This window comes from Hippocampus comes, unplaced genomic scaffold, assembly GCF_001891065.2.
Source record: "Hippocampus comes isolate QL1 unplaced genomic scaffold, H_comes_QL1_v1.1 scaffold310, whole genome shotgun sequence".
Lineage (NCBI taxonomy): Eukaryota > Metazoa > Chordata > Actinopteri > Syngnathiformes > Syngnathidae > Hippocampus > Hippocampus comes.
Genome location: NW_017805990.1, coordinates 514270 through 527948, shown reverse-complemented (window position 1 = coordinate 527948; position 13679 = coordinate 514270).

The following is a 13679-nucleotide window of genomic DNA, read 5'->3' as shown; positions in this document are numbered from 1 at the left end:
CACACACACACACACACACACATACATGCATGGTGCCAACCGTCATCCAATAATCCACCTAAATCAAACCACCGAATAACTATTAGACAGAGAGAGCAGAGGATTTACTGTCTTTCTAAAAATACACCCCAAGAGATGAATGACTGGAATCCAGCTCGCTAAGCTGTATTATACATTGGCGCATTACATATTTACTGACTCCACGCTGTTTTTTCAACGCGTTTTTTACCGTCTGTGCCCTATCACCGTGTCCTCAACAAAGCAGAATGATTTTGCTTAAAAATCTGCATTATGAGACATGCTCCAGATCAACATGTGGATTAGGGACCACTGGAACACACTGTAACCTGAACACAGACAGATAAAATGGATATCCTCTGCCAGGCTGAAGTTAAAACTGCCCCGTGTGAACTCAGCCTGACAATGTGATTTCACAGATGATGCTTCTGACGAAATGGAAGGATGGGGTGAAAAACAGTGGCACTATAGTGTCCCCCTGACACTCAGATATGATTCTTTGCTTCATTTGATCCTCAACAAAAACTCAACAGGTCGGTTTTTGGGGGACAATAATACATTAAAACTGTTTCCAATTCTTATATATTTTAATAATCCAAACTCAATCATGATAATCTGGTGCAAAAATGGGTTGCATAGCTGCATTTTACTGAAGTGAGGAGCATATTCAAACATCGAAAAAAAACTCAACCGTAATCTACTCCTCATTCATTGCGACTTTTTGGGTGTAGTAGCTTCCAATATAAAAGCAGGTCTAAGGTGTTCCGCAGGTGGTGGATTTCCATGTGGCCACTTCACAGCAGTGATCAGTGTTCACCCTGCTCAGTTATCTAATACACGTGCGTTGCGCACTTCTGCATGGACTTCAGCGAGTCTACTTTTGCTTCCGCAATGTCAAAGACTGTGCGCATGCCTCTCCTATACTAAATTTAAGGGGGTGACTGGAGGCGCTTTCATTGGCCAAGAAGTTAAGTCGGCTGTTGTGTTCACTCACACAACAGCGCAAACGTCCCTTTCTTCCTGTGCTCATCTATGAAAATATCCCTGCCCTACAGGTTGTATTTTCCCCTCTTTGCCTCTAATAAACAGTACCTCCGAACCCACTGCTCAAAACCTCAACACTCAACTTTTCAATGTAACTTGTGGCTTGTATAGCCGGTTTTTATTAGATGCCCTGTGCCAATAGATGTGGTTTCAGCTTTCTTAAAGTGGTCTTTAAATAGAGTTGAGTTGAATCCATATGATAGTTCCGTTTTTATATTTAAAATACAGAATTCCAAAACTAAGCTTTATGAGGCACTAAGCAGAGATCCGTGGGGAGAGAACTATTATCTGTAAACACTGTATCATAACACACTTAATGTGAATGTGGATAAAAAAAGGCTGGAGTCAACCACAGTAGACATGACCCAAGGGTTCAGACGATGCATCTGCTTGTGAAATGATAAGTCTCAGTTCAACATCAAAAAGTGGTTGGAAACAACATGCCAGTCATCCTATAAATAACCAACAAACTACTGGCTGCCTGACCGCACATTGTTGCCTTGGTGGAAATGAAACCAGGCTGGTGCTTGTTTGTGTGATTCGTATGCCAAAGAGAATAAACAGTCAGCATTGTCTGCCCCCATAATTGAGTGGCAACCAGTGCAGGGAGTACCGGAAATCCCGCTGAAAGTCAGCTGGTAAAGTATAGCTCACTTGCGACGGTAAGGAAGATAAACTTGGATGAAGGGATAGTCAGCAATGTCTCCATAAGACATTTCTGTAAGTAGGTGCCTCGGTTATGAAACAAAACCAATAAAATGAATGTGGATGCACCCACCAAGAAAGGTTTACATCGCGCTATTGTTGATTAATCACAATGATAATAATACATTTTATTTTTTTTAAATCTCAAAGTGCTATAAAACTCGTTAAAATTCCGACAGTCAATTAAAACACAAAAACAATACAATCAGAAAAAATAAAACCACATTCACATTCGTTTAGAAAGGCCCGGTTCAACAAAAAAGTCTTCAGGTCCTTTTTAATAGCAAACCGCAAACCTAGGTTTGATCGAACCCTAGGGGTTTGGTGAATGAGTCTCAGGGGTTAGACGGAGCCACTGCCATGGAGGTTAAGACACACCCGACTCATCATGTCAATTAGATGCCCGCTTAGCCATCACTGGCTGGTTCATTTTTATGCACAATTAAAAAATGTATACTTTATACTTATACTAATTGTGTTTCCTTTTTTCAGTTTTCAATAAATGCGTTTTTTATGTCTTGAATTTGTAAAAAAAAATATATATATATAATTTTCACTAATGAAGGGTTTGGTGAATGTGCATAAGAACTGGTTCGGTTCGGTACTTCTAACAAGTTTAAGAACCACTTGTCACGAAGCAAGGTGGTGGTGGACCCAAAAAGCAGGCAAGAGGGAGGAGCAGGGTGTATTTGAAGAAGTGTATTGATAAAACACAGAAAACTAAATCCTAAACAAACAAAGTCCAAAGTATCAAACAAAAACCATAACTAAAGCTCAAAACTATCAATAACAGAAACATGACCAAAAACATGACCTAAACATGACAAACAAACAAACATGAGAGAAGCCAAGAGCAAACAATGACCCAACACTGAGTGTTCAGGCTGGGAGTCCTTTTAAAGCACTAATTACATAATGACCAACAGGTGTGCAGCTGCAGGGAGAGCCCTACAGTGCCACCTGTTGGTCCCAAACCGAATCATGACACCACGAGTTTCGAGGTTGAGGATTTCTCTCATGCTCAGGGAACAGCATTACAGTCATTTTGACTTCCATTGCAACTTTACATTGTACTTGTGGGTGTCATAATGAGGAAAGACAATTTAAGACTTTAGAACAGTGTTTCTTAATCTGGGTTCGATCAAAGCCCAGGGGTTCGGTGAGTCAGTCTCAGGGGTTCGACGGAGCCTCTGCCATGCAGGGTGAGACACACACGACTCAACATGTTAATTAGTTATGACACGCCCGCTTGGCTACCACTGGCTGCAGATGATCACACGACATTGCTTGTCCAATCAGTGCCGTAGGAAATTTAGTTCGCTTGGTCGTGAACGTGTGACTGTCATGATAGTATGTCGTACAATTTAAAAAAAAAAAAAACAAAGTACACTTATCTCCTGAAATTTTAATGACTTTTTTCTGTTTTTAATAAATGCGTTTTTTAAAATACCTTGAATTATATATATTTATTTTTTATATCTTGAATTATATATATTTATTTTTCACTCATGAAGGGTTTGGTGAATGTGCATATTAACTGGTAGGTTTTCGTACCTCTAAAAAGGTTACGAACCACTGCTTTAGAAGAAATAGCCTCATCAAAATAAGAGATGATCTCCTCCTGTCAGCAGAGTTTGGACTTTGCTGTTCTCTGATCCTTTTTCATCTCAGTACAAGATCCTCCCAATATTCTTACTGGCAGGTTGAGCTCTGTAGTAGAGTCACACAAATGCATTGTTTTATATTCCTCTTTGGCTGGATATAATAATACATTTTATTTGTAATGCACTTCACTGGTTCATGAAACCTGAGCCATCCACCGACATTCCCAAGATTGTTCTACTTACAACATACTTATGCTTGGCCATATTTTCTGCAAATTCAACATTCCTTTTCATTGTTGATGATACCAAGTTCTTCCTTACTAACCCAAGCCAATAAGACACTTGCACCCACCAATCTGACTCACAGTTGAGGGGAAATCAGATCTGTGTTTTTCTGTCAAATTTCTGAAACCCAACCGTAATAAGACCGCCACATACATCATTTGTTCTTTCATTCTTTAGCATTCCTTCCTTCCTCCCCTCTTTAACCCTTTCATGCACCCTGTAACCTGATAACATGATAAGATGTCCACTGTAGTAAGCGCTGTCCCTGAAAGGGTTCAAGTCAGGTCAGCCTCGATTTCACTTTCATATGTCATACATCAACTACCCTCGCTCATCTTTCAAACCAAACAACACTCTCCTCAACCAATTCTATGTTATCTCCAGTATTGATTACATGGCATACTTAAGATCCCAAATTCCACTGCCAGTATCATCCCATGAAACCCCAGTCATCAACAAAATGAATCCCGTTCTTCAACAGCTCCTTTTGTTCTCAGTCTCATGCATGCTAAAATCCCTAAATAAATTAAAACTGTTTTAATTTAGATGTCAAATACCAGAAGGAGTCAGCAAAAATACAAAGGTGTTTTCCTTGAAGGAGTGGTTGTGAATATAGGCCATGGAAGAAGGCATTACAATTATGTGTGGGTCTGGAGTTCATTTTCACTTTTAAGTCAGTATGGCTTAAGTGCAACCATCCGCCTTTGGACGAAACCAAGTGGCTTTTCCCCTATGTGGAAAAAAAAAAAAAATCACAATTTTTCTTGGAACAGTAAGCTCATTTTATCTTTTTGACGTGATTGTACACAAGACGTGAGTTATATTTCAGTCTTTTTAGAGCATTGGCATGTCTTGCTATTGATGTCTCAAAAAGGAGCTAGCTTGCGTGCTGTGAAAGTTACAGCCAAGAGCCCTCCAATTTCTCCCACTTAAGAGGTCCATTAATGATTAAATAGTTCCTGCCACAAATCAGTCAGTTCTTTTTGATCGCAGGCGCACACACACACACACACACACACACACACACACACACACACACACACACACACACACACACACACACACACACACACACACACACACACAGTGTTGCCCTTTGTTGATTGTCTGCTTTAAATATTAAGTATTCATTCAGTGCCAAAGATTATGCACATGAGTAACACACAATTCATGTTGATATGTTACACCAAATATGATCATTTAAGTAAAAAAGGAAAATGCTGTTAAAAAGCCTCCTTTTTTTAGTTTCGAAAGAATTAGCGCTTAAATAATCTAATCTATCCTGTGTAGAGAGAGTGCAAGCGTCATATGGCGTCTTGAGAGCAACTTTTGGAATAGCAGCTCGCTATGTGAAGTCCAGACAGACATCGAGGAGGGGATTTCGTCGTACTGGGGCAAGAAACTGGGACATGCCGGGATCTGTGGTCCTCAAAGTAGAATCCTGGGTTTTATTCAATTACCCAGTGATGGTGAGTGCAGCATTCTGTTTCTCTGCTGTAATTGACAACGTGCGTGTATCAGATGTTGTTCGAACAGCTGTCAGTAACCAACTGCCTTTGTGCTGAGTTGTCCTCCATGGAAGCTGTATGTTTGGAAATAACACCGTATATAAGGGCTGGCTGGTTGCAGGACAGTGTGAGAACAAGACTGAATTTGATCTTTATGTTTTTGCATTTTTTCTTTTTTTTTTTCTTGGCTCCTGGAGTTTGGAGCTACTGCATTTAAACGGGGTGAGTGGAATTCTTTTGACTTCTGCATATTGTCACGTCCCTGAAATATTGGCTGAAGTTATTTTTTTCAGACAACATGAAAAACTGATGAACCAATTGTGATTATTGAATATTTATTAATAATTTCATTTCACAGGTAGAATTAAATGACGTGTATACCTGCAGAGGTGGCCAGTTTCACGAGATGTATAAGGCAAACAAAAACATATTTGGTCAACATTCATTTAAGAGGGTTTGCAATCTCTTGACTTCATTTGTTTAAAGTTGTTTTGCAAACTGAGAGTCATAAGCTAAAAGTGAAAAATTTCCACTATTAAAACTAGTAGAAACATCTTTAACAGCCTGAGAGTCTTACCCGATAAAACTGATGATGGATTTGATTCTCTCTGTATTGCTGCAAATAAGGCCAGTTCAGTCCATGGGTGTGCTATTCTATGTATAGACTAAATGTGGAAAAATGTGCTTTTACAGTTGCCACAATAGTGCTGAGGGCTAAAGTTAATAATTATACATGGGCAGTTGTTGTTGTCTTTTTTTCAAAGGGTCTCAAATTTTTTTGCAAAGCATAAAATCTTACTTTGCCAGAAGAAGTGGTCTAAAAAGGACTGCTCCATTTTTCAAGTGGATTTGTTTTAGTGTCGAAGGTAGATTCTTCATGAAACCCACTTGCTACCTTTCAAAGTTGATTGTTTCAAAGTGGAGTGTGTCAGGCTGTATGCATGCATTTATATCAGGAGGAACGGGGAGAGCAATCAGGCAGCCGTCACCACTGAGCCAAAAGGAAAACACACTGAAAACATGCAGCGTGTCAGAAGCTCATTATCAAACCGAGCAGCGTTTATAACACTGCTGAGAGGAACAGTAAATCACTGTTCTCCCCTTGAGCGTTGAGTGGAGAGAGACTTGCCTTCTTAAATGCAGCGCTCACCACTGACTCCATGGGCATGTAGGAGTACGCTCAACAATAGGAGTAACAGTGATATTCTTCTTATTTGGGGGTTTTCTTAGAGCAACACGTATTGATGTTAATTGTGAGGATTCCGCATGCGTGTACAAACTTTGTATCTGAAAATGTTAAATTTTACTATATTTACCAAACTGGCTAAAGTCACAATTTTAGAAGGAGCCGCGAAAGTGAAAAAAACAGCATTTTCTCATTTTGACTTGAAACATAGCTTGTAATCACAATGTCAAAGTTTATTGGAGTAGATTTGAATCCGCCCAATATTTGAAGAACTGCATACAATAACTTGATTTTAAAATTGACATTTTTACTGAATAGCTCATCACTGGGAGTTACATATCGTTGCTAAATCATAAATACATTTGATTCTTTTGAACACCATTCTAATTTCAAGGTATGCACCCGGTCACAATTATGAGCATACAGGTATATTGTCATGATAGAACGTTAACAGCTCATTCATACACTAATGATGCAGCAACAGGAGCGACTGTCACTCGGGGGTTCAGTATCTTGGGTTGAGAAATGACCACTCGTACCACTTGATGAAACGCACTTGCCTGCTCCAGGGCCAATCTTGATTGTCGCTAACTTTGGGGGCTATCCATCCATCCATCCATCCATCCATCCATCCATCCATCCATCCATCCATCCATCCATCCATCCATCCATTTTCTGATCCGCTTTATCCTCACAAGGGTCGCGGGGCGTGCTGGAGCCTATACCAGCCGTCTTCGGGCAATAGCCAATCGCAGGGCACACAGAGACAAACAACCATCCATGCTCACACTCATACCTCGGGACAATTCGGAGTGTTCAATCAGCCTGCCGTGCATGTTTTTGTGGGTGGAAACCGTAGCAGCCAGAGAAAACCCAAGCAGGCACGCGGAGAACATGCACACTCCACACAGGAAGGCCCAAGGTGGAATCGAACTTCTGCACTGTGAGGTTGACGCGCTAACCAGTCGACCATCGGGCCGACTTCGGGGGCTAAACAAGTATTTTTAATCCTCGGTCGGGTAGAGATCAGAAACAAGATCTGAGTAGATTTTGGCCTTGTCTTGGGTGTGATTACACATCTTGTTTTGCTGAATGGACTTGCATGACTGTGTTGAAGAAAATATTTGGCACATTAAGTGTCTGACATACTATTTTAAACCTTGGACACATGTATAGCAGCCGGTTAAAAAAATCCTCAATGGTTTTGGATTATATCAGTCAATGTGTATAGAATTTTTGAAACATCCAGAAAATACAATTGCAAATTCGGGCTAATAAAAGGGCACGCGGAGAGCAAACGCCAAATGGTTGGGACAGCGCAATTCATTTTCATATCTATATCAAGTGGCTACATGAGAAACTGGAAGAGTTGTCAAGGGCCAGAGCAACATCCAACCTAAACTGTGTTGCATATGAATGTAAGACATTTCTATGAAATATGAAATTGCCTTGTTTGAATCACTCTTGTAATGTAGTTATCATTGAGAAATACAAGTTTTACAAACAAAATCGTACGCAGTCATCACAAATAACAAGCAAATATCATTACATAACAATTTAATCAAAATTCACTTTTTTAAACTTTTTCAAAATGTGTTGACATTTTGTCCAACAACCACACTCATTTCTGTCGTTCGTAGTAAAGAATCATTACATGTTTGTAGATATATAGCTAGAGAGAGACAGACAAACAGACAGACGGTCATATATCATATGCAATGAATTTTAATACACCCATTACATACTGTCGATGAAATTGTTGATATGTGTATTTATAGGGAAAATCTCCCCTGGCCCTCTTCCCACCACTCCTGTGCAGCTAACAAAATATTGCTAACGTGAAGACCACTGTTAGCATGCCCACAAGCAGGCATTTTGGAAAAGTACTGACAAGAGTCACTTAGTACAGGGGAAATTTTACCAAGTTGGCAACCTCGCAGACAAGCGGTAGCTCAATTCAGAATCATCAGCAGAATAAAAATCCCACTTTCAAAACAAATGCACAGAAGTAGTTTGTTTTACTTTGCCTTCATTGCCACTGCAAAGGCCGCTCAAAACTGCGATGGGCCAGAATTTTTGTCTGCCATTTGTCCGACGTCCGCTGGGATCGGCTATACCTCCCTACAACCTTCAAGTGGATCGTACCAAAAATAGATGTCTGGAAATAAATAAATGAATAAACAGACACGTTCAATAAGCATAACTTCCTTGTACTTGAAGGAGGTGAACGAATAAAACATCGACAACCCTTGTAACCTTGATAAAAATACTCGGCTTACTGTCAAGGTCCAGTCAGCGCCCAGAGCATCATCACACATCCGATGCAGTTTAATTGCATCTCCTACATGAAACATTGCCAAAGGAAACACATTGTACACTGTCCAAACCAAAAAGCATGAACACCCTGATTCTTCATGCATTAGCTCTTGATTAACTCTTCCAATAAGATATCCATCAGCAGCACCGGGGTCCTGACACAAACCAAATGGGATAGCAGACACACAGTCTGAGTGAATTGTGTCATTGTGAGTCTGATAATGGCTGCCTTCTTTACACATTAAATGCAAGTCAAGGGGGGCCCTTGACTTGGCGGCCTGTTTTTGCATGAAGTAAAATGCCTCCCATTGAATAGGGCATGGGCAGAACTGTTAAACATTTATGGAGCTTGTTTAAACAGCCGTTAACTGCAGATTAAGTGAGATCTGTGCTCCTGGCTTCGAAGAATCTGCTGTTCAGATCCTGCACACGCAGACACACAAATGCCTTCATTGCAAGGACAAGGGAACACGGTCAGATTCAGAAATGCACCAAACTATGAGGCAAGACGGGAATGCAGTCAACCTATACAATGCACACACATATATTACTAATACTAATAATTTGCGGTTCAACAATCGCAACTTCACCCATTCGCTAATCTTTGGGGGGAGCCATCCCCCTATAGCCGCAGAAAACCTTGCCTCCTCGCATTTTCCGTTGTTCCGGAAAACAAAAGTCTGAAAACGAAGAGACCTGTGAGATGTTGTTTGAATGGCATAATGGATTCAAAAGCGATGATTTGGTATTAATCCAGTGAGTTCTTGCCTGATGATACCACGCCATGGAGCTGTCCGAACCGTCCGTTTCGACTGTTTGCTGCTTATGCTGCTATATGCTAGTTTGTGTGTGTGTGTGTGTGTGTGTGTGTGTGTGTGTGTGTGTGTGTGTATATATATGTGTGTGTGTGTGTGTATATATATGTGTGTGTGTGTCAAACTGGCATCCCATTAATCAGTATCCGAAAAGCAGCTCTTAGGTTTAAAACATTAGTGACCCTTGTTGTAAAGGATGGTGCGGGGACGATCTCCCCGAGCCTTTCACAACATCAGCAAACAACAGCGACAAATTTTGGTACTAAGGTAATATATCCAAATTTTGCTTTGTTTCTCGACACACACTTCTTCACCTTGCCTGCGTGCCGTCTGGAATAAATACTTTCTCATGCTGTCTTGTTGCTCCCTTGCTCTAGGTTGGGCCCTCACTGTAACTAACATCCCCGTTCCTCCTTCTGCTTAGAGTGGACACAACGATTCTCCCAGACATCTTGACCAATGACTCGCGGCTTCTACAGAAAAATGAGTTGGAAAAAGTAATGAATTGGTTCGCAATCGGGAGCCGGCTCCTGTCGTTCACTTCAAAGAGTCGGCTCCATGAACCCCATCATTCATGACTGACACGTCACTCGGAGGCGGCCAGGAAAGGAACTGGTATCCACCCCCCCCCCCCACCAAAAAAAAACAACAAAAAACACAAAAGGACAATGTCATTCATAAAACATGGTCGAAACATGGTCATCAACAAGAACAACAAATGGTTGGGACATGATAACAAGGTACGACAAACATCCAATAGACAGAATGAGACATGAGGTTAAATACATGAGGCAATCGGGGTTAATGAGGGTCAGTTGAAGAAGGCACACATGCACAGACATGACCGCTGGACTCTGGTCTTCATTGAAATGACGGTGAAAAATGAAAACTCAGACATTTGATTTTGAAGAGCTAATTATAAGTGAAAGAGAACCTGCAGAATGTAAGAGGGTTGAATAAGACTTAGTCTTGGACTAAAACACATCCTTAAATGTGCATCACCATCCAATAGGAGAACAAAGATGGCTCCAGCATGCCCGTGTCCCTCGTAAGGAGAAGCGAATTTGATAATTGATCAGTACTGTAATATGGAACACCTTTATCACATCTATTGCATATTTTTCCAATATCATGCTGCCCGACTTTAAATATTTTATAGTTATCATTTATGGCATCTTTGACCATCATCTCAGTATCTCAAGGACGAGCCGAGTGTCATCTTTTTTGGAAATCAAAAGATGGTCTATTTCCAGTCTTGACTCAAACACTTCTAAGACATGGTTTTCAAATTTTTTTTTTTTTATTATTATTTTTTTATTTTCCAGGCACAAATTTTGCTGTGGTTCATCATAATAGATTGCTTTCCAAATCCTTTTGGCTGGTCTACTTATCATGAGACAATTGAAGAGTTCTTTGTTGTATTTATTTATTATTATTATTTTTTTTCCCATCAAGCTTTTGAATTGATGAAATGGTCTTTTGATGTGCTGTGCAGGACTTCCCGTTGGCCTGGCATGCACTTGGCAGCTGGCATGTGCTTTTTCTTTCTGAGGAATAATCACATGGGGAAGTTCTGACTCTTTTTTTTTCTTTCTGCCTGTTTCTTTTCTAATTCATTGCTTGGTTTTGGCATTTCGATCCAGGCACTTGATATTACATTGTCATTTAAAAGATTAATTTGCTACAAAATTAATCCGATAATTTCCTGAATTTTAATTTCACTCCCAGTCCTTTTGGCCAATCTGACAGTTTAGGGCTTTATTTACTTGTTTGGCAAAAGTTCAACATGACCTACTTCCGCATCCATTCATAAAACATGGCTGTTTCTTGCATCCGTGATTGGGTGAATGTATTGCACGTAGATGGAACATCCCCCTCATCACAACATGCGCCGATCGCTATTTTGACATGACGTCAACGTGAACGGTTCATTCTGTTAATTAAAGAGATGCTACATTTTAATAAGTAACACACGCTGGAAGTACTATTTTTTTTGGGGGGGGGTGGCAAAATTGGAATGATTATTGTACTTGTATCATGCTAACACGTAATTCACAAACGCAACCGCAATTATATTTGTGATTGGATGATCAAGGATGCGGAGGTGGAACTTCTGCATACATATGCAGCTGCTTTCCACCTTACGTCGTGGAGGTGGATAAGTCGTGTTCAGTTTACAGCACTATTTCCAATGATGGTTTTGCAGCACGAGATGAAACACAACAAAGATCCAGCAGCTCATCCATGCCAAGACTGTTGGCACTATATATGGAAAATAGTAAATAAATAGAGGTAATTTCTCTTTGAAAAGTGTGTGCGCAACCCTTTTTTTTTTTGTAAAAAGGGACGTTTGTAAGTTGAGGTTCTGCTGTAAGGACTATATCAGAGGCAGAAGTAGAATGTGCTTTATTGGCCAAGTAGCTCAACAGCTACAGACCGGTGGCGCTGACGTCTCACCTGATGAAGACGCTGGAGAGACTCGTCCTTGCCTACCTGCGACCACTTGTGAGCTCGTCACTGGACGTGCTGCAGTTTACCAAACAGCCCGGCATCATCTACCTCCTCCACTCGGTGCTGTCACACCTGGAGAAGGCTGGGAGCACTGGGAGGATCATGTTCTTTGATTTCTCCAGTGCCTTCAACACCATCCAGCCCAACCTATGGGGGACAAACTTCAGCACGCCGGAGTGGACCACCAACTCACATCATGGATTACAGATTACCTCACAAACCGGCCACAGTATGTGAGGGCACAGAGCTGTGAGTCGGACAGGCTTCTCTGCAGCAGGGGCGCCGCAGGGGACTGTCCTGGGTCCATTCCTGTTCAGTCTCAACACCCCGGACTTCAGCTACATCACTCCAGCCTGCCACTTTAGGAAGTTCTCTGATGACTCCGTGATCGTCGGCCTCATTACGGACGGTGATGATCAGGAGTACAAGGGACTGACGGAGGACTTCGTGGACTGGTGCCTGCAGAATCACCTCCAGATCAACCCCGGGAAAACTAAGAAGTTGGTTGTGGATTTCTGCAGGAAACAGTCCTCGCCTGCACCAATGAACATTCAGGGTACGGACAGAGAGAGGGTGACCTCCAACAAATACCTGGGTGTTCTCCTCAACAACAAACTAGACTGGTCTACCAACATGGACACCCTGATCAGGAAGGGGCAGAGCCGGCTCTTCTTACTCAGAAAACTGAGGTCTTTTCGAGTTCAGGGGTCACTCCTTAAGACCTTCTATGACTCTGTGGTGGCTTCAGCGATTCATTAATGCATACTCTGCTCGTCAGGCAGCATCTCAGCCCGGGACAGAGAAAGACTGGACCAACTGGTCAGGAGGGCCAGCTCTGTCCTGGGCTGCTCCCTGGACACTCTGGAGGAGGTGGGCAACAAGAGGATGCTAGCTAAGATAACAGCTATGATGGACGGACCCTCCCACCCCATCCAGGCCACCCTGACAGCATTGGGCAGCTCCTTCAGCCAGAGACTGTTACACCTGCGCTGCAAGAGGGAGAGGTACCGCCGCTTGTTCCTGCCGACTGCTGTCAGGCTGCTGAAAAAGCACAAGTGAAAACCTGGACTCACCCCCCCACTCACCCATTGTAAATAGCACAACAAATTTGCAAATGCATATATATTTATATAAAAAAAAAATCCTCGTCTCACCCCTCAGGTGGTGTCCATCCCTCATTCATCTCGGGTCCTCTACCAGAGGCCAGGAAGCTTGAGGGTTCTGCGCAGTATCCTTGCTGTTCCCGGCACTGCACATTTCTGGACTGAGATAGCCGATGTTGTTCCCGGGATCTGTTGCAACCACTCATCTAGTTTGGGGGTCACTGCCCCGAGTGCTCCGACCACTACAGGCGCGACTGTCACCTTTATCTTCCAGGCTCTCTCCAGCTCCTCTCTGAGCCCTTAGTATTTCTCGAGTTTCTCATGTTCCTTTTTTCTGATGTTTCCATCACTTGGGACCGCTACATCCACTACAACGGCTTTCCTCTGCCCTTTATCTATGATCACGATATCTGGTTGGTTCGCCATTACCATCTTGTCAGTCTGGATCTGGAAGTCCCACAGGATCTTCGCTCTGTCATTCTCCACCACCTTCGGAGGTGTTTCCCATTTTGACCTTGGGGTTTCCAGTCCATACTCCGCACAGATGTTTCGGTAGACTATGCCAGCCACCTGGTTATGGCGTT